Genomic DNA, 23,650 nt, shown 5'->3' on the forward strand with positions numbered 1-23,650 from the left:
ATTCTTTTATCTTCCCTTACGTGGTGATTGTGAGACTCAAATGGTATGATGTCCATGTTTTGGTGACATTTTATACACTGTAATGGAACTAGCATTGACTGAATCTCTATTATCAATTGTGTACTGGGTTGAGTGTATTTATAGACCTTATTTCATGTGGTTTTGTGCAGGATTTGGATATTATTATTATGATGCAGCATGACTGTCCTAATAGACTTTGATTATTGTCAAGCAAATTCCTTGCTCTAGTTCTTTGACCCTCACAGTGGAGCCTTCCAATCCCATTATGTCTTCCTGAGTTGTTTCTAATAGACTCACTCAGGCTGTCCCCGGGTGAGTAACTCATTGTAACCCTGTGACCTTGAGACACAGCAGGCCCAAGGGGAAGACCACCCAGCAACTCAGACTTCAGCTTGCTGAGACCTCTCTGTGTGCTTCCTCCCTTTTACCCCCCACCCCAACTTCTAGCAAATCAAAAAGATCTGTCAATTCCATCTTTGTAGTGTCTCTTGAATCCATTTTCACTTTGTCTCTTTGCTAATGGTCTATTTCAGGTAGTTGTTAGGTCTCGCCAAGATACCCCTGGTGGGGTAGCCAGGAAGAGGGCCTCCTCAGAGGCTTCAAGTCCCCTTGCTGGTGGGGAGTGGGCGTTCCTGAAGGCAGTTGGAGAAGCAGCAGGGCCAGAGTAAGAATTCTGTCTGGGACCTGGGCCTTAGAATTCACTTTGACTTTGAGTTCTGCCTGGCATCTTCAGTGTCTGATTTGACCTATTCTGCTTGCTGGATCCAGCTTTGCCATTTCTTTTTTCTCCCCTGACTGCCTGTTTCTAAGTCTGGATCTCATCCATGCTTCAGACTCCTGACTTCTTCAGTTACATGGTTTGCCCCAATTCCAGACCTCCTTGATTCATCCTCAAGTGACAGGAAAGGGGGTTTACTGTGGGATTGGACATAACAAGTGAAGTTTAAAGATAATGGATTTAAAACTATTTTGATTATTTTACATTAGGACCAAGTAAACACATATACGCACACATATACACATATATTGATAATTACTGAAACGGATGTTCACATAAACAATACTTAACACTTAATGTGATGCATTCTGATATATATATATTTTTTTCTGTTCTATTTCATCTTTTTTGAAAAAGTCACTGCTCCTAATCTACCAGCTGCTCCTGGTCAATTGAAGGGACTCAATTTGCTGTTTTAAAATGCTTTTCCAAGGAAAGCTTCATGGGAAAAGTGGATATAAACTGGATAAGGCCTTCTTTATAACAGTAACCAGTATTCTATCTGAATTTCAATTGCTTGTGAGTCAACGTCTCTTCTTTTACCTAGTACGTATGAGTGAATTGGGAAGGAGAATCCCAACTCATCTCTTCTGGAAGAATGTGTCCATGGTAGGACAATTGTAAGAAGTACTTATTTTTCAATCAAAGGATATAGAGTAAATGCATTAAGCATGTTTTCTTGGTTGTCTGCAATCAGGGATTTAAAAATTCAGCATGATTGCTGTCTGTAATTCTGCCATCTCCAGGAGCAATTATCCAGGTACTGCCAGATTTGCTGTTGGGGAATTTGAGATGAGAGTATGGATTGCTATGAGGTGCTCAGCTCTAGGTTAGAAGAATTACAAGAATCAATAAAGCTTTGCTGTAATCCTGGAGAGGATCTTTGTGGAAGTTTTGTGGTGATTGCTTATGGAGTTAGAGCATCCAGGAGAGGAATTCTGCCTACAAAGAGAAGAGCCTTGTATTGCAGGATTCCTCAACACTAGGTCTACTGTAGAATTACCTGGGAAGCTTTTACTGACTTATTTTTAAACATTTATTATGGGAAATTTCAAACATATATGAAGTAGGAAGAAAACTATAACAAACCTCCATGTATCCATCACTTAGTTGCAACAGTTGTCAACTCATGGCCAATCTTGTTTTCCATATAACTTACCTACTTCCTGCACCTGCCCTGTTATTTTGAAATAAACCTCAGATGCAATAGCATTTTATCTCCAAATATTTCATGTTGTATCTCTAAAAGGTGATGACTCTACTTTATAAACAAAACCACAATACTATCACCACACAGGGAGCTTTTGAGAAATTTCAAATGCCTGGAAATTGGACCACAGGCCAATTAAATTAGAATATCTGGGGATGAGACACAGGTATTTGGTATTTTCATAAAGCTCCCAGGTAACTTTAATGTTATTGTCATACTTTGTGTAGAGGCAGAAATGGAATGGAGAGGGCTAAGGACTCCTTTGGAGGATGGTTGTAAGTAGGGAACAACTACAGCAGATGCCTCTATTAGGATGAGGGTCAGTCACATCTGCCCATCTCTCAGTGAACTGTCACTCTTAGCAAACCATTCCCCTTCAGAACTCACCTCTCTGTAAGTAATTCCCAACTTCAACATATTTTATTCCTGATCCTACTTCTGAACTCCAATTTCAGGTATCTCCTTTACTATAGACCATTTGTTGTCTGCAATCAGGGATTTAAAAATTCAGTATGATTGCTGTCTGTAATTCTGCCATCTCCATGAGCAATTCTCCAGATACTGCCAGTTTTGCTGTTGGGGAATTTGAGATGAGAGTATGTCCTACCATCACCCAAGTTTAATATGCTTAAAACCGACTTTCCTCTGTCCTCCAAACCACCTCCCTCTCTGGATGGCTCCAATTCTGTCATCAGAAAAGTTATTTTTTTGGTTTTCACTTGTCACTTATATACCAATCAGGACCTAAATATGTCAGTTTTTTTACATTCGATGCAGCTCACACTCATCCCATTCTTTTCATTCAACCCTCACTACCCTTCTTCAGTCCCCTGTCCTTTCAAGCAACACTATTGCAATAACTTCCTAATTAATTCTTTTTCCTCTTTTCTCTTCTGCTTCCAACACTTACCATATTCTGAAGCCATGTGTACACCTTCTTAAAACACACTTTTAACAACTCGTTCACTGGTTAGATAAACCCTAAACAATCTGCCATTATTTATAGGTGAGTCTCAATTCCTTCATCAAGTATTTTAAATGCTCATATTTTATCATTGTTTGTAAGACACTCCACTTTAGCCATATAGTACAATATTCTCAAACCTGTCATATACATTCTTGCTTCTTCACCCTTGCCCATGCAGTTCTCTCTTCTCTTCTCACCCTATCCTATCCTATCCTATCCTATCCCATTCCATCCCATCCTATAACAGATCTCAAGTTCTCCTTCTTCCAGAAAATTTCCTCATAACTGACAATGACATCTTTATCTCTTGTGCCCCTATAACACTCATTATAGACAGCTTTATATTGTTCTTTGCCACTAATATATATATATATGCATGCACACACATACACGTATACATATCTTATCCAATTTCTGCCCTAAAAGAACAGAAACTGTTTTATATTGCTATGCTTTCACCACATCAGCCAGTACCATATTATAATAAAAGATATAATAGTTGCTCTCTCTCCATATATGTATATATTGATTGATTGATTTTGAATGTACTCTCTAGAGTGTAGCACTGCATTTTCAGAAACTCATCATTAGCAGGGGAAGAATGCATTGCACGGCACCTCAAATAGTAGCTTGATTGATTTTCTATTTGTTGTTCTCAATTGATGAGGATCACTCCAAATTTGATAATTGTTTGTAATCTACTACAGACACCACAGGCAGAGTTGAAGAATGGCCTCATATAAATGAAACACAAGGTGCTTCTTTCTCTCAACGCAACAAAAGCACCACAGGCCAAAATTTTGTCTCTGTTCTGCAAGTGCCTTGGGCAAGACATTTCCATGACCCTGGTGTCTTTTCCTGTGAAGCCAAGGGGTAAAGACTGACTACATGCTTTCTAAGTTTCTTTGCAACTAGAATATTTTAAGAATTGATGCCATTTTCTGCTCCTTGGTGCACTGTGACTGCCCAGAACTTGAGTTTGGAAGGAGAATAACAGAGGCACCACTCACAGATGATTTGTGTTTCAAAGGTAGTAGATAAGGAAAGGATGGAGTATAGTCAAAATTGCCATAAAAAGGTCTCCTGGGTAGACTTTTCCTTTGCTTATACATCAGGTGAAGAACTGAGATTGATTCACATTTATGAGACATTAAAAAATAAAATTTTAAGCACTAGAGATCCATTCAGTAGAAGGAGGTACTCACATGATGAGAAAGCTCACAGACATGAGACCAGCTGAGGGAACAGCAGAGCTGTGTCCCTCATCTGTCCTCATTCAGGTCTGTGTGTATCGAGAACAATTGGTGTGTCCTTCACGACAGAATGTTTCCCTCTCTCTCTGGTGTGTAGCTGAATTTGCTCAAGTTAAGTGACCATGGACCAGACCATGTTTCTGACAGAGTTAGGAGGAAGAGCCTAAAATGTCTCAGAGGCGAGATTCACTGTCTTCTTAACAATTTGGCACTAAGGAAAGCATTTTCCCCTCCCCCCTTCTGCTTCTACATCTCTTTTGGAAAGCAGCCAGTCCACCCTCTGATTCCTTCCCAAGGCTAAAGAAATGCCAATTCAGCATAGAGAGCCATCGGGAAGTGATTGAGAGGCTGGCAAAGCCCCAGATCTCATATTCAGGACTGAGCAGCATGAGGGGGTCTCTTTATTTCTCACAGAGAAATGTCAAGATGTTGTATCCCTCAAACAGCAAACAATGAAAAGGAATGGACATGTGGATTTGGATGTAGCTTCTGGACTAATTTAATTTGGTTATCACTATTCATTTTTTGGTACAGGAGACTCATTTCTGAGCATCTCCTTTGAACTTTTAAAGACAAGACAGTTCCCAGCTTTCACCACAACCATCCTCACATTCCAAATAAATGAATCTCAATATGAGGACAGAGGGTAAAATTGTAAAGAAAAAAATCCAAAGCCTTTAGACTAATTAAGAGTCTTTAAACCTTTTTTTTTATTTCAGCATATTATGGAGTACAAATGTTTAGCTTACGTATATTGCCTTTGCCTTTCCCAAGTCAGAGCTTCAAGAGTGTCCATCCTCCAGATAATGCACACCACACCCATTAGGTGTGTATATACCCACCCCCTCCTCCCCCTGCCAACCTGCCTGACACCTGATAAATGTCATTGCTACATTTGCACATAAATGTTGATCAGTAACACCAATTTGATGGTGCATACATGTGATGCTTGTTTTTCCATTCTTGTGACAGTTCACTTAGTAGAGGCTTTGAAATATATAAAAGCATGAAGAAAATGAAATATGTGCTCAGCCTTTTATTTGGGATTTAGTGGAGTTTTATTGGGATTTAATGGAGTCAAGATAAGCCCAGATAAAGATGGGAACTACTTGGGTTATGGAGCTTATTTAACAATCAGAGTCCACAGTTGGATTCTAGAACTCAGCCCACAGAGGTTGGTCCTTAGGTGAGTGCTGGGGAGGAGGCGTCCACCCCAGCACAATTGTTGCAGACACACGCTCTGCTGCTTGGTGCATTTCATCTTCTCTCTGATGCCGCCCCATCCCTATCATTGCTCCAGGCCTCTATCCTTCTGTCCCTATTCCCTTCCAGCTCTTACCTCACTGTTAACCACTGTCTCTAAAGCATTAGCCAAGAAGAGCTTAAAGTGTTTTCTCCCCCATTCAATAATTCAAACTTCAAAGGATTGACTCTCAAACAGAGACTTTTCAGGTGTTATGTGAGACATTTTGAGGAAGGAATTTTTGACTAGCATTCCTTATATAAAGCTACTGTTGAGCAACTCACTTTCCTTACTATTGCTTATAAATAACTGCTATAAAAGTGCTTCCTTGCCAGAATAATAAACTCCTTAAGGGCAGAGACTGTGCTCACCATTCTATACCCAGGACACAGCATGGTGCATGGCATATCAAATGTGCTCAAAGAGGGAAACTGAGGTTTCAGAGCCAAGGAATGGTAAGGCAAGGAGGCTGCTTGCAACTCATTTTGTCATACTTCCTTCCACTATAGGTGAGAAAAATGAAGACTAGAAAAGGTAAAGGAACTGAGAGTTTTTTTGCGCTCACTACAAGCACTATTTCAGGCACATATTTCTTTGTTATTTTATTTCATACTTTGAATATGCTTTTATGGTTAACATTTTTATCCCCATTACAGATCAGGAGCCCAAGCTTCATGGAGGGTGAGTAACTCGCCCAAAGTCATGCAACTGGCAAGTGACAGAGCTGGAATTTGAACTCAGACCTGTCTGGTTCTAAAGTGCATATTCACCTCGTCTCATCCGCCAGTCTCCTGGGAAAATACTTCGAGATAAGTAACTCCTCCGGCTCAAGATTGTGGAGCTTACCAGATCTAGGCAGAGCCAGCATTAAAATTGACATCACCTGACTTCAATCCAGTTTGGGGCCATTGATTGCTTGTAAATGAAATAACTCTTTGGGATTCCTTAGTTATCTCCATTATACTAGCTCATCTCAAACACCAGTCTGGACAGTAACAATGTATCTGTACAAATATCTACCAAAAGAGGCCTTATTCCATGGTCCCTCACTCCTGCTGCCATGGGAATGGGCCCATAGTTTCTGATCACCTGAGGTTTTCTTCTTTTTAGGGGTCTTTCCCATTGACTAGTATGTCTTCACTCACTCTTCACCCTTTTCTGCTCTGACTTGGCAGCTGTTCTGGAAGAATGACTTTGCTGTTGAAAGGCCTTTGCAAAATCCTTGGTGTAGGATGAGAATGTTTTCCCAATTTTAAAACTGATAGTTGTTTTGGTGAGTCTTTTTCTTATTTGTGTTTCATATATATTTGGCTTGGCTTCTTGAGGGATTAGCAGTCTGATCATGTTACCACCTATCTTAACATCTCTGTTGGGTCCCCACTGCCTACAGAATAAAGCCCAAAGCCTCAATAGGACATACTTCTTGCACAGGCTCACCCTGCCTAGCTTTATTCTCCTGTGTTCTCTGCTCTCTGCTATGTATCCCTTGCTTCTCCCATAAGAATTTCCTAAATGTTCTGTGCCTTTCCATGATCATATGCATAGCCTTCCTCCTGCTCTGATGGGTAAATTCCGGCTCATTTTTCAAAACCTAGCTCAATTCATCCCTTTTGTAGTGCTTTTCTTAACTCCTGCAGGGTAGTTATAGTGACTTCTGGGCTTTCTGTAGAAGACCTTGCACAAATGTCTCTGACAAGGGAAGCAACAGGGGGCAAGGCTTAGGAGCATTTATTTTGCATTCAAATTCTGAGTCTGCCTCTTTTTAGTTATATGAACTTGAGGAAGTTACTTAACTTCTTATGCCTCAATTCTGTTGTTTAAAAAAAAATAGGATTAATAATAAGACTACCTCATGAGGATTCTACATAATCCTACCTTGTGAGGATTATGTTGATGATCCATGCAGGATGCTTAGCACAATGCCAAGGATGCTTGGCACACAGTAGGTGCTCAATGAATCAAACTCTCATTGTGATGTAGCTATTTTTTTTTTTTACCTGCTTATGTCCCCTACTAGATAATGAGCTTCCAGAGGCCAGACATTTGAGTCTTATTCTTCTTTGGGTCTTCCTCTGGCACATGATAGGATAGATGGTTACATGGGTGAGTGACCAATGCAGTTGACCAGGGCCTCATCCTCAGAAAGGTCCTGTGCTTGGGGTTTAATGCTCCACAATTACTGTCTTGAAATTATTAATAATTTTACCTTTGAATTTGTATTTGTCTTTGAGTTAGTGTAAGTGAAGTCCAATGGGACAATGAGGAGTGCATCAGGGACCTCGGCGTGTCGGCTGACACTGCCTCCCTGTCTCTCCAGGATGGATTCTTGACTGCCTGCTCTCTGCCCCTGGGTGCTTTGGCCCCTTCTAGCCTCTGCTTCCCTGCCTGCCCCAAGAAAGCTGCTGCTCTCCACTGGGAGTGTTAACCAAGTCACACTGCTGAAGTAGGGACACACCCACAATCTACTGTCACTCTGAGGCTGCAGCAGGGCCTGGGCATAGTTAGGGAAGGTTTCGAGTTAGGCATGTGCCCCATGATACCTCAGGTGGGGCAAGGCAGTGGCTACACCTTCCTCAGGCTGGCAGCTCCCTGGTGCTCCAGGGAGGTGACTCAGCAGGGGCCTCTTGCCCACTAATAGATCCAGGTGCCAGTGCATCCAGCGCAGAGGTTGCAATCCCTTGGTCTGTCTGTTGTGGACTGGGGTGGCAGGCCTGTGGGAAGAGGGGCTTGACTTTGCTGCCCTGAGAATTTTCATTTTGCACTGCCTGTGAATTTCATAGCCAGTCCTGCTTGTGGGCACTCAACAAAAAATGCTTATTGAAGAAATGCATGGTAAAGAGGCAGGAGAGAGTAGTATGAAGATAGAAGAGGACAGCCTCTACCAAGACTCTTTCTCAAAAGTCACAAGCCTAGCAAGGTAGATTAGACAGTGGAGAGCTGGAAGGGAACGTGCTATTTCATAGTCCAACCTAGAATGACATGTGCTTTTCCTTGTTCAAATACACAGTTCACTTTCCCCTTCTTAATTCAGTTTTACTCACTTCTTCCTTCCACTCAGATCTATCCCAAGACTCCAAAAATATCTTCTGTCTTTTCTTTTGCCAGGATGAAACAAGGACCTACATTTGGAAGATGGCAAAATAGTGATAAAATCTCATTAGAAAGAATTCCTTATCGTGAATATAATAACTGTGCTCAGACATGTTAAGTGCTTTCTTTTTAGCAGTCACTGTTCATAATGAAAAAGCAACGGGTGATAAATTCTCGGCAGCTTTCAACACAGTCTTTGTGGAGAACTTCCCACGGGTGAGGGGAAAGAGATTCTGGATGAGTGCTTTCCAGATCTTTTACTCTGTTTCCAGCAGCTATCTCTTAGTTGTCTTCCAATTCTGAACCCCTGTAAACATCCCAATCTCTAAATATCATGCCAGGAAAGTTCACTTTAGCAGCTATGATTTCTTCCCACATGTTACATGACTTGAAAAAAGGAGACAAAGGCAAAGTGGGCTATGTCACTATCAACAAATATTTATTGAGGCCCAGTGGATTCAAACTTCGTTTGCTAAATCAGGTCTGGAAAGGCACACACACACACACACAGACACACACACGAGGCAGGCATGCACACAGACCAGGCATCAATTTGCTATCGTCTTCAGCGTATGCAGAGTAGGAATATGATTTATAGTAAAACACTAATTAAAATGAAATCATTGAAAAATATTTGGGAGCGCAGTGGAATTCTTCATAACAGGGTGTGATCTATAGCAGACAGTTAGAAGCATACATCAAGTCATCCACCTTGCCTGTTAGGGAAAGGCAGGAAGAAAAGGCACAAATGAAGGAGAACCAGACCTTGATAGAGGCTGTTTTGTTGCAAGATCCAGCATGAAGTTTCACATCCAACAGCCCCCTCTCTCAACAATTCTGAGTAAGCCTGCAATTCCACCTCAAAGATTTTCCAGCTTGTATTTTTCAACCCTCCTCCCCAGGTCTCTGCCAGCCTGAGCCACAGGCGCCTGTTCTGCCTTCTATTCTTCTTTCTTTCCCCTCCCCTTCTTCCCCCTTTTCTCTTTCTCCCCCTTTCCTCTTTTAAAACCAGGAACAATATGTGAGATGCTAAATGTGCCATGTACCTTCAGGCTCAGCAGCATTTCATGTGCTGCATGTTTTTACATTAATTTATCAAAACACAAACATAGCAAAACTGTAATGCCAATATAAACTATATATTCTGTCATTAAAAAGAAAAAACACCCGGCAAAAATACACAAAACAAACCTGGCCAGCATTCAAACTGCTTTGAAAATAAAGTGGGATTTGTTTGCAAGGATTTAAATTGGTAAATTATTTGAATTTCTCCACCCCTGGGTGAATGATTTAGATGGCCTTGACCCCAGCCTGACTGCAGGGATTAATGTGGGATAATGATTGCTGAGGCTATCATTGCAGCCGGCATCATTAATTATCCTTATTGATTGCAGCTTTCAAAGATAAAGCATTATGCTGACTGGAAAATACCCTCTTCCTGCAAGGTCAAGGCTAAAATAGGGAAGCTAAATAATTGCATTAACAAACAAAGAAATAAAAATAACCTCTCAGAACATTGTGTAATTAAGATCCAATTACAACGTTTGTTCTTGTTTACAAAATGACAGAGTTCTTCTTGTCAAGTCGTTTTCCCGAAAATTGCTTCAGTACATGATAATTGCATTATAGCAGGTACCCAGAAAGGAGCATTAGGAGGGGGATCAGTTTCCTTGGATAGCTGCCACGGCTCTTGCTGTCTGACTCACCTACGAAAGCGTGAGAGCCCCAAGGGACTCATCTAAAAATACTAATGATATGTTAAATGAAGGGGGTTAGATGGAGGAAGTCATAATTGGGCCTCAAATCCTATTATATTTCTTTTGGATAGTGTAATGGAGCTTAGAGCTATCCCAAGGATGTTATCGCCAGCGTCTTTCTTTACCCCCGCCCCCTTCTCTAGCTACATCATTTTTGTTGCTGTGAGAATCTTGGCTCCAAAGCCCTATTCGGTTGTAAATTTCTCTGGCGAAAGGGATCAGTATTACAGCTTCTCTCCTATTGACCAGATTTGGGACTTCTTTTTTTTTCTTTCTTCAATAAGAGGCCTTTAAGTGTAAACTCAAAGCTGCACATGATTTTCTGCGCTAAACTATTTCAAACAAATTGCTTAGGTTTTTCTTCCACTAAAGGTGTTCTGCTACGTGTTCTGAAGCAGCACCTATTAAGGTCTGATTAGACAAAGAGTGGGCTTGAGCCCCTGATTGCTGGTGCGGGAGTGGCGAGTCCACACTTCCGTAGTAGTAGAGCTCATGACCTATGCTGGGAATTTGGTCTTTTGGGGATTGAGTTCCTTTATTTGAGAAAGTGGGGACCATTAATATGATCCTGCCTTAGGATGAATGAAAAACTAAGGACATAACAACAACAACAAAAACAAAAACCTACTATATAAATGATTTCTTATATAGTGGGACTGCTTGAATAGAAGATGTTGTCAAAATAAAGGGTGATGGTTTACACTTCCCTCATTTTATATGAGAGAGGGAGAGACAGAGAGGGAGAGAGGTCCGTCCTTCATTACTGTCTTGCAATGGGTTAGGCACAGTGTTGAGTATTTTAATTATTTTATTTAACCCTCACAACCACTCTGTTGATATGAAAGATATCATTATTGTTGTCATTTTATAAACAGATGAGAGAAGCTGAATCTCAGAGAGGTTAAGTAATTTTCCTGCTAACACACAGCTGAGAAGTGGTGGAGCAGAGATTTGAACTCAAGTCACAACTAACCATGAAGTATGTGTTCCTTTTAGATCCATATAGTTCCAGGAGAAGACTATACTTCTAGGCTTGCACCTCTACCGCTTGAACCTAGTCTCCTTTTTCAGCTTCATCTACTAACCTCATGCAGTCTACATTTCTTAATATGGAAGTGAAAGATAGGTATATTCTTATTGTAAAAATCTACACAATACAGAAGTTCATGGGATAAAATATGGAAGCCTCTTGCCCATAAACCTTAGATCTATAGATATAGCAACTATTAAGAATCTGGTATGCAATTTTTAACACCTTTCTTTTTGTATGCCTAGGTTTATACACATTATTTTTTATTTTACATATAATGGGATTGTAAATTTTATTCTGCAACTTGTCTCTTTTCCTTAAAATTAAACCTAAGAGAGATTTTCAAGCAGTATATATAGATCCATCTGTTTCTTTATAATGACTTTGTAGACTTCCAGTGTAGGAATGTATCATAATTTATTTAACCTGCCTCTTGCTTTGAGGCATTTAGGTTGGTTCCAATTATTGTACAATTACTGCCAGTGCTGCAGCAAACATCTGTGTACGTCTATCTTTGTGAACATATGTGAACATTTTTCTAGGTTGCATTTCTAGAAGTGAAATTTCTGGAGCAAAAGATGCGCACATTGTATATTTTGGTAGATAATGAAAGATTGTGCCTCAAAAAGGCTATCAGTCTATACCACCATAGAATGTGTATATCATGGAATGTGCCTGTTTACCTCCATATTCACAAACATAGGATTTTATTAGTCTTCTAATTTTTCTGCCAGTTTTTTTTTGGATGAAAAATTGTATTTTATGCTTCTAAGTTGCACTTTTATAATGAGGTAAAATATTTTTATATGTTTATTGACAATTTGTTTATCTTCTTATAAAGTAACTATTCAAATACTTTCCTCATTTTTCTATTGAGTCATTTAACAGACATTTGTCTTATTTTTTTTTTTTTTGCTATTGAAACATCCTAGCATCCTGGCCTGGCCAATTTGTTACTCTTGCCTAAGTCACTGAAGCTTGAAATGATGCAAAACCACACGGACAGTTAACTAATATTCCGATGGTGCCAGTGGCAGTGTCTTTACCAGACTGGTTGCGGCTGTCTAATCTTCCTTTGTTCTTGTTCAGGTTCCAAGCCATCCATTGAAATGGTGAGCTCCCTGATGGACTTTCAAAAAATTATTTTTGCTTAAGTTACCCAGAGATGATTTCTATTGATTGCAACAAAAACTCCAAAAATTATAGTAATTAACGAGAGAATGGATCATAGTCAAGAGACCCTCAGGACATAAGAAGGATCTGGAATTGGTTATGTAGCCTGAGTGGGGATGAATGCAATGAAAATCCTATTGGTAGTCAAGGAATTGAATTTGGCATCTCCTGGCAAGAGATGGTGAAATAATAATAATTATTATCATGTAAAATTATTTAAATTGTTGCTTGTGGTGACCTGGAATGAAGTATCTATTGAGGATAAGACTATGGAAAACCATTTTGTTACTGCTGTAGGCAGCATGAGGGGACCTGAGTAATGTAAGACTGTGAGTAAGACAGGTGCTCAGGGCCCTGGGCAGCTTAAAGGAAAAAATAATAACAAATTTAAGTCTCTAATGTTTTGACTCAAGGCATTGGACTGAAACTGGAAGATTTATTAGGAAAAGTTCTAACGACCCTTATTTCTTAAAACCCCAGGAGTGATATAGCTCAGTATCAATTCAAGGTTTGATCCTATGAGCTGCTAAAATTACACTATTAGTTGAATTCAAAGCTTTGTTGGGTCTTTTATGTGAAGATTAAGTAATTGGTCAAGAAGTGATAGAGAACTGGAATAGGGATATACAGAGATTTCAGAAGACTCTGGACTGTGCCGAGCCCCAACGGCTCCCTAAATCTCTCTTGCTTTCCAGATTGATAAGCCCCTCCACCATGGTCAGATGAGGTTATTATAACATTTTCACCTGAGGAAGTGACCTTGCAAAAGAATGCCAGACTCACCATTCCCTATTCCATCAGTTGTCTCTATTCATATAATTAGGGTTAGGTGCCATAGTGTGGCTTGAGCCCAATTACAGAAGCAAGTAGTTAAGGAACTTTCATACCAGAAATAAATAAATTAATTAAAAAATTCTCATTGCTGTATGGTATTCTATTGCATGAATATGCAACAATTTATTTATCTATTCTATTGCTGATGGACATTTGGATTGTTTCCAGTGTTAAGATAATAAAGCAAATGCTGTGATACATAGTTTATAGTGAATTGCATTTTTATTGGGAACACACCAGGGAGAAAATGCATGTTTGATTTTAGTAGATAACAGTTTGTCAAAAAGATTATACTAATTTACATTTCTACCAGGAGTGTTTGAGAGTTTCACTTCCCTCATATCCTTCCTTACCAGTACTTAGTATCATCAGTCTTTTTCATTTCAGCCACCCTGGTGGGTATGTGGTGATCTTACCTAAGTTTTACTTTGCATTTTCCTGACGACTAATGATGTTGAACACTCTTTCATATGTTATTGATCATTTGGATATTTACTCATGTGAAATGTCTCACGTAAGGCACATGGTCTAAATTTCTTGACCACTTTTTTCTATTAGATTATCTATTTTAAATAATTTATCTGTAGGGATTTTTTTACATAGTCTGGATATGAGTATTTTGTCACTTATATGTGCTACAAATATATTCTTTGACTTTGTGACTTGTCTCTTGCTTTTTTAAAATGTTGCCATGATGAATATTGCTTATCTTTTAATTCTCTTTATGACATCTTTCTTTGAACAAAAATTTAAAATGTTTAGGTAGTCAAACTAAGGATTTTGTGCTCTGTAAATATTTTATCTTCCTTAGGAAGGCTTTTTCTGTCTTGAGATTTAAAAGCTCTTCTTTAATACTTTTAATTCTTAAGTAGAAATTATTAAGTTGCATTTACCTTGGTCTCCACACTCCCTTTTGAATGTGTCATGCCCTGTTTGTAATAAAACACATTCTTTTTTTAAATTTTATTTCAGCATATTCTGGGGGTACAAATTTTAAGGTTTCAAAAAATGCCCTTTTCCCCCTCCCCCCACAAGTCTGAGTTTCCAGCGTGACCATCCTCCAGATGGTGGACATCTCACTCATTTAAAACACATTCTTATGGATACATGGATCTGTTTGAAAACATTATTCTATTCCACTGTTTGTCTATTTATCTATTTCTGCACCAATATAATACTGTCTTACTTACTGTAGCTCCCAAAGATATTTTGATATCTAGTAGGGCAAGTGCTGTCACATTGCTCTTTTTCAAACATTCTTGACAGTTTCTCTTTTAAGTAAGTTTAGAATCAGCTTGTCAAGTTTCATAAAATTTTACCGTTGGGATTTTTATTTTGATTGCATTAAATGTATAGATTTATTTGAGGGAAGGATTTATACTTTTAAAGCACCAGCTCATTCTATTTGGGGACTAAGTAAGCTTTTCTGATTAATAAAATATTCTCTATGTCTTTAATAAAGTTTTAAAGTTTTCTCCATATAGTTCTTATTCATAGCTTGGAAATTTTATGTCAGTGTACTTTTATGGCATGCAACTACTTGCTATGGATGAGGGTATCTTACCTTCCACTATATTTTCTAAAGTACATTTAACTGCTATGTAGAAATTATTTCTATATGTTCATCTTGTGTCTGACTACCTTAATTACCTTTCTTACTAATATTAATAACTTATAGTTGATTCTCTTAGATATATATTCTTTGATATCTGTTGTAGCATCAATCAGTGTCATATTTTTGATAAGTGGATGCATAAATATTTGATTAAAAATATTTGGAGGAGAAAAGATCTAAATTAAGAGTAAGAGCAACTACTGCTCCTTTAACTGCTGATTTGTCATTTGTATAGATGTTACATACAAACTGCTGGAATTCTTGATTGGATATGGAGCACCTTCACAAATCACTAAGCTACGATCCACATTTGAGAACTACTTGATAAGAAGGAGTACCAGGAGAGGCACAATTTCTGTCTATTTTTCAATTGTTCTTTGTTCTGGAAAAAGGGTTTTGGGGGACATTATTTATTGCTGCTCTTCCTTTTCTAAATTAGCACAGGTTATTGTAGTTACCTGTATTATCTATAGATACCCAAATCCTACTTATTTATTCAGCCAGTATGTATGAAGCTTGTACTGTACATTAGGCACTGAAGATATAGAATTAAATAACATTAGTCCTTTTTGTCAAGGAGCTTATTGTATATTAGGAAGTCCCACAAATATGTGAATCATTATGGCCCAGAGTTCCTGTGTGCGAACCATGATTAAATAGCATGACTATGCTGGTAATGGGCTTGAATCTTAGATATAATGCTTTTGAGGGTTTGGAAGAGATTGAATTTTAGATATAATGCTATTGAGGGTTTGGAATATATCCAGATAATATTGATATCTCTCATCACTTCAGACTTGTGAATGTTGGTTGGATTGCAGAATTTTAATCTGAAAGGGATCACCTAGTGCATTCTGCAGATGAGGAAAGAGAAGCCCACAGAGGCCATCTGCCTTGGTCAAGTGAGTAATCTGTATAAATGCCAAGATGTGAAATTACATCTCTCCATACCCTTCATCTAGGACATCTTTCATTACACCACACATAATTTACTTTTCCTCAAATGATGTTCAAACCAGGGCTATATTTTTATTCAGATCAGTGATTGTTTTGGCTTCAGTTTTAAGACATTATAAAATGTTGGGTTTTCAGGATTTGTAAAACGAAGCTTAATTTGAAATCATTGTATACAAATTTATGTTATTGTATATGTATTTTTCCTAGGTAGGAGGCTATTATGAAATAAAATTTAAAGTGAAAGATTTAATTTTTGGTGACTACAAATTGAGCCACACCTGGTGCATACTTCAAATAGGTGTAGTTGAGTGACATCAATCAGGTAAGGGTTGAAATCTTTGGCTTTGGATCCCGCTAGGGCTGGGCTTTCAAGCTACCTATTCCATTTACAGATTCTGTGAATGTGAACAGGTTCTACTCTCTCTGAGCCTCGATCTTTCTTTATTGATAAAATGGGATAATATCCACATTATAGGGTTATTGTGAAGCTTAAATGATATGATGTGTTTAAAAGGCTTAGCACAGAACCTGGAATATTCTCCCTGTTCTTGATGGCTATTAAATTATTAGACACAGACCATTGCCATTGACTTGTATAGTCCTGTTTTAGTATGACAAGGTAAATTATTATAATAGAGAAACTAAGGCTATGAGTATAAAGGAGGAGAGAATGTTTTGACTGGGAAAGCCTAATCTTGGAAAGCCTAATGCATGAGGATGGATGAATGCTGGATCTTAATGGACATGGAAAATTTAGGGGTGGGGTGGAGAAAAGGCAGATGTGTGTTTGGGGGGAATTATGTTCAAGGTACAGTTAATTGATCAGTTGACCTAGGAGAGAGAATTCATAAAAATTTAGATTGTAGCCAGATTATACAGAGCATTTAACCACATTAAGTGTGCAAGGTTAAGATGTTTAAACTCTTCTCTTGGTAGTGGGGAGCCAATGAAGTTTTTAAGTAGAAGAGCTGAATCAGCAAACTTGTATTTCAGAAACATTAATCTGTTAGCCAAATATAGCCTGGAATCAAGGAGGAAAACTAGAGACAAACAGATGATTTAGTAGACACAATTATGAGGTGGTGAAAGGCTGAGTGGTAGAGATGAAAATGATGGCAAGAATGCAATGTGCATTATTATGCCAAATTGCCAAAAAATGGTTACTGGCTGGATATGTGACAAAGTAGCTTCGAGTTCAGTGATACTTACAGAAGTGGGGAATTCATCAGCAGGAATAAATTTTGTATAAACTTTCCTCAAATTGAATTTGAAGTGGTGGCAAGATATGCAAGCAGGATTGCCCCATAACTATTCAAGATTGACAATAAAAAATGTAGATTTGGACATTATCAGCAAGAAGTCAAGGGGCTAATGATGATAAGGAGAAATGAGTAGTGGTTTTAAATTTTAGAAGTATAATAGTGGAAGGAAGAAATGATGCATGAATATAGCCAGAGGACGCAACTAGGCCAAATGTTTCTTTTCTTTTTCTTTTTTTCCAAAAGATGGGGAAGGCTTATGAAGTTTGAAGTTAGAGGTCATGGGCAGGATTGGAAGCCATTTAAGAGTGAAGGCTTGTGGAGAGTGGTCGTCATGTGAAATATGACATCAAAAAGCAGATGAGGTGAGATTCATGATATGGTGACAATTTTCCTTGCAATGTTCTGGGTACTTTCCTATCAGGTTTTGCAGCACTTACAAGACACTTTGCTCAGGATGGGTATGTTTGGATGAAATAGGAAGAAATTTGTGTATATTTTCTAACTCTTCCTTGGATAAGATTGTCCAAATTGAATGGAACTGCAAAATGATGCCTTTTGCAAAATTAATAATTAAAACTCCAAATCTGAATTCTATGTGGCAGAACATTTCTTGGTGAGATATTTTGCTTCTTAGCTTACACTGGCAAAATAAAGAAAAATGCAAGCATTTCCTGACATAAAATTAGGAAAATGAATCTGTCAACTGCTGAAGTATTGTTAGAGTGCTAGGGTTTGGATATGCAGTGTTTGATGTCTCAATTAATTTATCATCGTCAAAGTATGACTTCCTGTTTTTGACCCCACACCAAAAAGGCGTAAAGGAGTTTGTGAAGAAAAGCTTCTTGGAAGTCAAATGGCTCGTCCAAAACAGCGTTTTAATGATTTAAGTAAAAATGAATCAGAAACATGTGGATTTAATTTCCCTTAAAATTCACATGGGTTTGAAACTTAAAGGAAAATAGTACTTGGCACAATGTGTTTAGGGTTTGGTTAAACTCAAAACATTTGAAAAACTCTTTGGAACACTGGTAACTTCAAAATACATCTGGGCTTACCCATCCATGTGGGCATGGTTACAAAACGCTCATCCTTCGTGGCACTATTCAAACATTCTATCAACATGTTTTGGTTTTCGAAAGGCTTAATTAGGATAAAAATCAACAGATTTTATTGTTTGCCTACTATGTGCAATCAATAAAGTGGGGAGCCACAGTTTTCCCCATTTCATAGTTAGGAAGTCTTCACTGGAGTGTGGTCAAGGGAAATCCCCACATAGACAAAGTCACAGTGGGCCACTAGCATGATCCTTTGGGAACTAGAATTCTACTACATTAAGCAGTCAGACTCATATCCTCTGCTATTGTAGAATTCCACTAAATGTCAGGAGCATGAAAAAGAGAGAAGTTATACTATATAGCACTGAGTTGGTAATCAAGCATTTGCTTTGGATTTTGAATGATTGCTTTTAAAGGTCATTTTGGTGTGTGCTGAAAAGGCAATACATGTTTAAAATGTTACATTTGGGACATTAATTAGAATATGTAAAGAAGACCATGAAAATTAGGAAAACTAGTGGTTGGCAAAGTAACTTCTTTGCAGTTGCAACCCCAGCTAACCCACATGGCAAGTCCATTTGTTAGCAACTCAGTGGCAAGGGTATTTGCAATGAAACGCACAGAAGTTCTGTCTGAAATGTGCTTGTATTATTTATAGCCAATTATATTAGCCCCAAAGCTGAGTGACACCTAGGGAGATAATTGAATTTCTTAGATTTCTCCCTTTATACTCTCTGCCATGATCAGAAAAACACAATTTTGAATGCTCCTCTCTCTTAGGGTAAGACCACGCAGTTCGTGTAATTGGATAAATCTCCAGGGAAAGCTGGCCTCTCCACTGCATTTTATAAAAGCTTTATGGAAAGTTGGCCTCCATTTTTTAGGTAACTTTTCCAAGAGACAAGAAGGATGTGACTTGAAATAATCTCTTGTCATTTTTACCCAAGGAAGTTTACAAACCTTAATTGTACATTAAGAACTACTTAAGAAGGTTGCCTTATAAGGTATGGGTTACATGAAAACAATAATCTTTAGAAAAAGACAGCATTAGTTGTTTGAATAAACAATACAATGCAACTCTTTGACAAGTCCTCCCTGCCCCCAACTCCCTTTAAAAAAAATCCTAGATAATTGTGGTTGGTAATCAAACCTTGGGAGAGGCTGTCATATACAGTGCCCCAGGTAATTGTGATCAACTTAGATAACCAGTCCCCAGGTTATAAAAAGATGACATGTTGAGATGTGAGAGATACCAGGAAATATCTATCTACATTCATATAAAAGTTTGTATAGCTCTTCTAATCTCCTTTCGTATTCATGCTCCTTGATGACCATCTGACATTCTTGGCAAACATAGGAGGAAATCAACTATAGATATAATATCCACTGCTTTAATTCAGCAAATTTGAGATCCTGAGATTTGAGAATATTGGAGGAAGCAAAGCAGTATGTCTTTCATTAAAGGAGGCAGAGAGGTTAATGGAGACTTCTGCATTACTCAGAGCCATGTTTCTTATGATCCCTGAGCTACAGCTATATTATTCTCATCTGCTCCACTGAGGAGACATTTAAATATCTCCCAGAAACTGGGATAAATAGTTACATGTTTAGAAGGTAAGAATTTTCTTGGTGTTGCTAAAATCCTTAGGGATTGTTAGCCTTGCTCTTTTTGCTGCGGCTGCTGCCGTTGGTGTGGAGTTGCTAAGCGAGGTAGCAGTGTTCTTTCTTTAAGGAGGACCAAAGAAATGGCCGACAAAAACATTATAGGCAATGTTCCTCCATAACAATCAGGGGAAACATTTCATTTCTTTAATTAATTACATAATGGGGCTAGGTATTCATGGTACCAATTACTACTCATGAAAGCCTTTTTTTAGATGGGAATTAGAGGATTTTTTTGGGGGGGGTATGAATTAAAGCCTCCTTTCCCCCTCCTCTCTTATTTCCACATAAATTAATTCTACAATTTAATAAACTAACAGGTGGTTCCACTTCAGGCTGAGCAGATGTTAGACTGAATGAATGGAGTCCCCTCTTGTGTTCAATATATCCCTGAGCTCTTTCTTTCTTTATCTCTTCCCTTTCCCTTTTCTTTTGCACAACCCATTTCTGCCAGATTTATGAACAGCTACAGTATGAGCTGTTTTGTTTCAGCAATATGAATATTAATGACTGACAAATGCTGATTTTAGACATACTAGTGACATTCATAATCTAAAATATGTAGACATTTTTCACCAGATAATGAGGTAACAGATTGCTAGACCAGGCAATTTCCTTCTCTTGTTGCCTATAAGTAGATAAGTTCTATTAATTTACAGATGGAACTCTAAATTGGAAGCTTATTCCTGAAGAAGTTAAAGGAAAACATAAAATTAGATTTGCTATTCAGAAAATCCCTATGTCATAGCTCAGAAGTCTGACGTATTACTTCAGTGACATCTTTGATTTCATTTTTAGCTATTTCTGAGAAATAATCCCCCAGTTTAAAAAGAAGAGCTTTCTACACCTTTCTACTCTTTAGATCTAATCTAGAAGTGATTTCATGTTCTTCCTCAGTTTCATAGAAACTGTGTAAACAATCGAATATAAGAAGTTAATCAAGAGAAGAATCATAATGTTCCCAATGCAAAGAAAATATAAATGTTTGAGGTGGTATGCATCCCAATCACCCTGATTTCATCATTACACATTATATACATGTATCAAAATATCATACATACCCCCAAAATATGTAGAATTGTGATATATAAATAAAAATATAAAAATAAAGAGGCTAAGAGATAGCTGTTGCTTTTAATAAATTCTCTTAACATTGTTCACCTAGGGAAATGCCTTTTGATAATATTCTAAATGGTGATCTTTAGATGAAAACTATTTTTCATTTTTTATACTAAAATTATATATACGTTAAGATATAATTAAGATAAATTATATATATATATACACACATTGTCTTCTTCTTAAGAAGATAAAACTTCAGATTTTAGTTAATAAAGACTTATTTTCTGGATTGTACTTCTGACTCCTCACTAAAAATATATTGGAAATTTATGGCATATTCCTAGCTCTCCCAAACTTTGATAAGTCATTTTCTCCCCTTGGGAATATCCAGATATAGCTGAGACATTGCTGATGAGAGGAAAAAGTCACCCTTAGCAATTGATCATCCAGATTGAGATGAGACTGACAACATCTATCCCATTCTTGGCTTTTCCCCTTTTATTCTTTTTCCTAAGCCTTCCCTTTCAAAGAGACAGGAAGATAAGGAAGCAAAAACGTGGAACATATGATTTCTCTCCATGTTGGGATAGTTCTCTTAGTTCTCTTTGATTTTTCTTAGAAAAGCACCAAGAATAAATTCTATTTCTGTTATAAGTGGGTTCTCTGGAAAGCTACAGATGTTATCTACATATACAGATTAGTTTTTCTGCTATAAAATGGAGTTGCCCGGACCTGGAGGGAGGTAGAGGGTTGTGAGAACATGGGTTCAGAGTGTGAGTCTAAGTGAGGTGTGGAAGGAGATTCCCCCATTGGTCATTGTGTATGACGGCCTGCAGTTCTACTTAGTCTGCCTCTCTGATACCATCGGTTTTGGCCTGCTGTTTCCTTTATCACCTACACTCTGATTTTTGTTGCCTGATCCTTGACTTTATCTATCAGGCCTTATTCCACGGTGTACCTAGTGATGCGAATCTGACAATGTGATTTTCATCTCTTGCATTCACCATTTGACTTCCTGTTTGCTGCTTCAGCTTCTTCCTAAATCTTGACCTCTGAGCTCCTGACCCCTGGCTGATAGCCTGACTTTTGCTCTGATAAATTCTTCTTACCAAGTTCAGCATCAAAGATCTGAGGTCTTTCCCCTGGTAGGGGCCAGTATCCCCTAAATCTCCTTATCTCAGATCATATAGAAATAAAATATTGTTAAGGATACTATCTACCAGTATCAAATACCTGTTATGTTCTAGACTTTGTGATAGGAATTTTATACATGCTTTCTTTCTTTCTTTTTTTTTTTTTTTATACATGCTCTCTTTAACATAACATGGTATCTCTAACCTAGTGAAGCCATATAGTACAGTGTAAGAATGTAAACCTTGGCATTTGGATCCATGGATTTGAATTTTTTTCATGTTTAGTAACTATGTGACTTTGAGTAAGTCACATGTAGTAACTACGTGACTTTAAACTCTCTGTGCTTCAGTTTCCTTGTCTGTGAAATGAGGATAATAACAGTCATATCATATACAGTTTTGTGATGATTAAGTGATTTGAAACAAGAAATATGCTTATGATTGTATCTGGCACAGAGGAAAAGCTTAATAAACATTATCTATTTTTACCACTATTTTAGGTCGATGTTCTTTGGAAGTTTAAGTATATTAAAATATGATTATGTTAATATTTTAATATTTGATTATTTTAATATTAAAATTAGATTTGTTTTTGATTACTTATTTAATTGAATAATTGTAGATTCTATTTTCTCTGAAATAGCTATGGTACAATTATTTTTTTGTTTCTGTTTGTAATGAAAAGTGAAGCCATGAAGATATCTGGAAGATATTGCTAGTTTACATTCTTTCTACTTCCCATGAACTTCTCCCACAAAACAAGCATTGTTTTTGTTTCAGTGAGAGAAGAATTAGAAAAGAGGAGGACAAACCAGAAAAAGCTGATATATTACCTAAACCTACAGCAAATGTAGTTCTCTGGAAGTCTATAATTAGCCAAGACCTGCGATCTGTTTAATGGTATCAGTTATCTTGTTTCTGTTCTGCTGATATTCCTGCTTCTAAAGTAACAGGGTCAGTTTTTGACTAAACATTACCCAAGATGGTGAGTTATAAAATTCCAAAGAAATTATCCAATCCACAAGTATTTTTTGAGCACCTGCTTTGTCCTAAGCACTGTCTAGCTCTGGAGTTTTAGCCATAAACAGGTCAGGCAAGGTCAGTCCCCTCTTGTCTCTCATATTCTAAAGAGGGAAATGGTGCAAGGAAGAAGATAAAAGATGGCGATGGGATGGCAAGTGATGGGTTGGGCGGTTGAGTAATCCTTTAGCCAGGTGGGTCAAGGAGATGATAAGAAGGAGGCAGCTGTGTGAAGACCTGGGGCTGAAGGATCAAGCACAGAGCACATCACACCCAAAAAATGCCCTGGTGTGAGAAGGAGTGTGGTCTGTTGGAGGAAATGAAAGAAGCCAGTGTGGCTGGAGGGTCATGAGAGGTGGACCATGGCAAGTAAGCAGTCAGTCTTTTGGTGAAATAGAGAGTCACTGGAGGATTTTAAGCAGAGGAATCCTAGCCAACATACTTTTTACCAAGTACACTTTGCGGTGTGGAGAATGGATGGCAGTGGGCGAGTGAACAAGTGAGGAGAGCAAAGAGGACACCAGTGCA

This window comes from Microcebus murinus, chromosome 1 (genome assembly GCF_040939455.1).
Source record: "Microcebus murinus isolate Inina chromosome 1, M.murinus_Inina_mat1.0, whole genome shotgun sequence".
Classification (NCBI taxonomy): Eukaryota; Metazoa; Chordata; class Mammalia; order Primates; family Cheirogaleidae; genus Microcebus; species Microcebus murinus.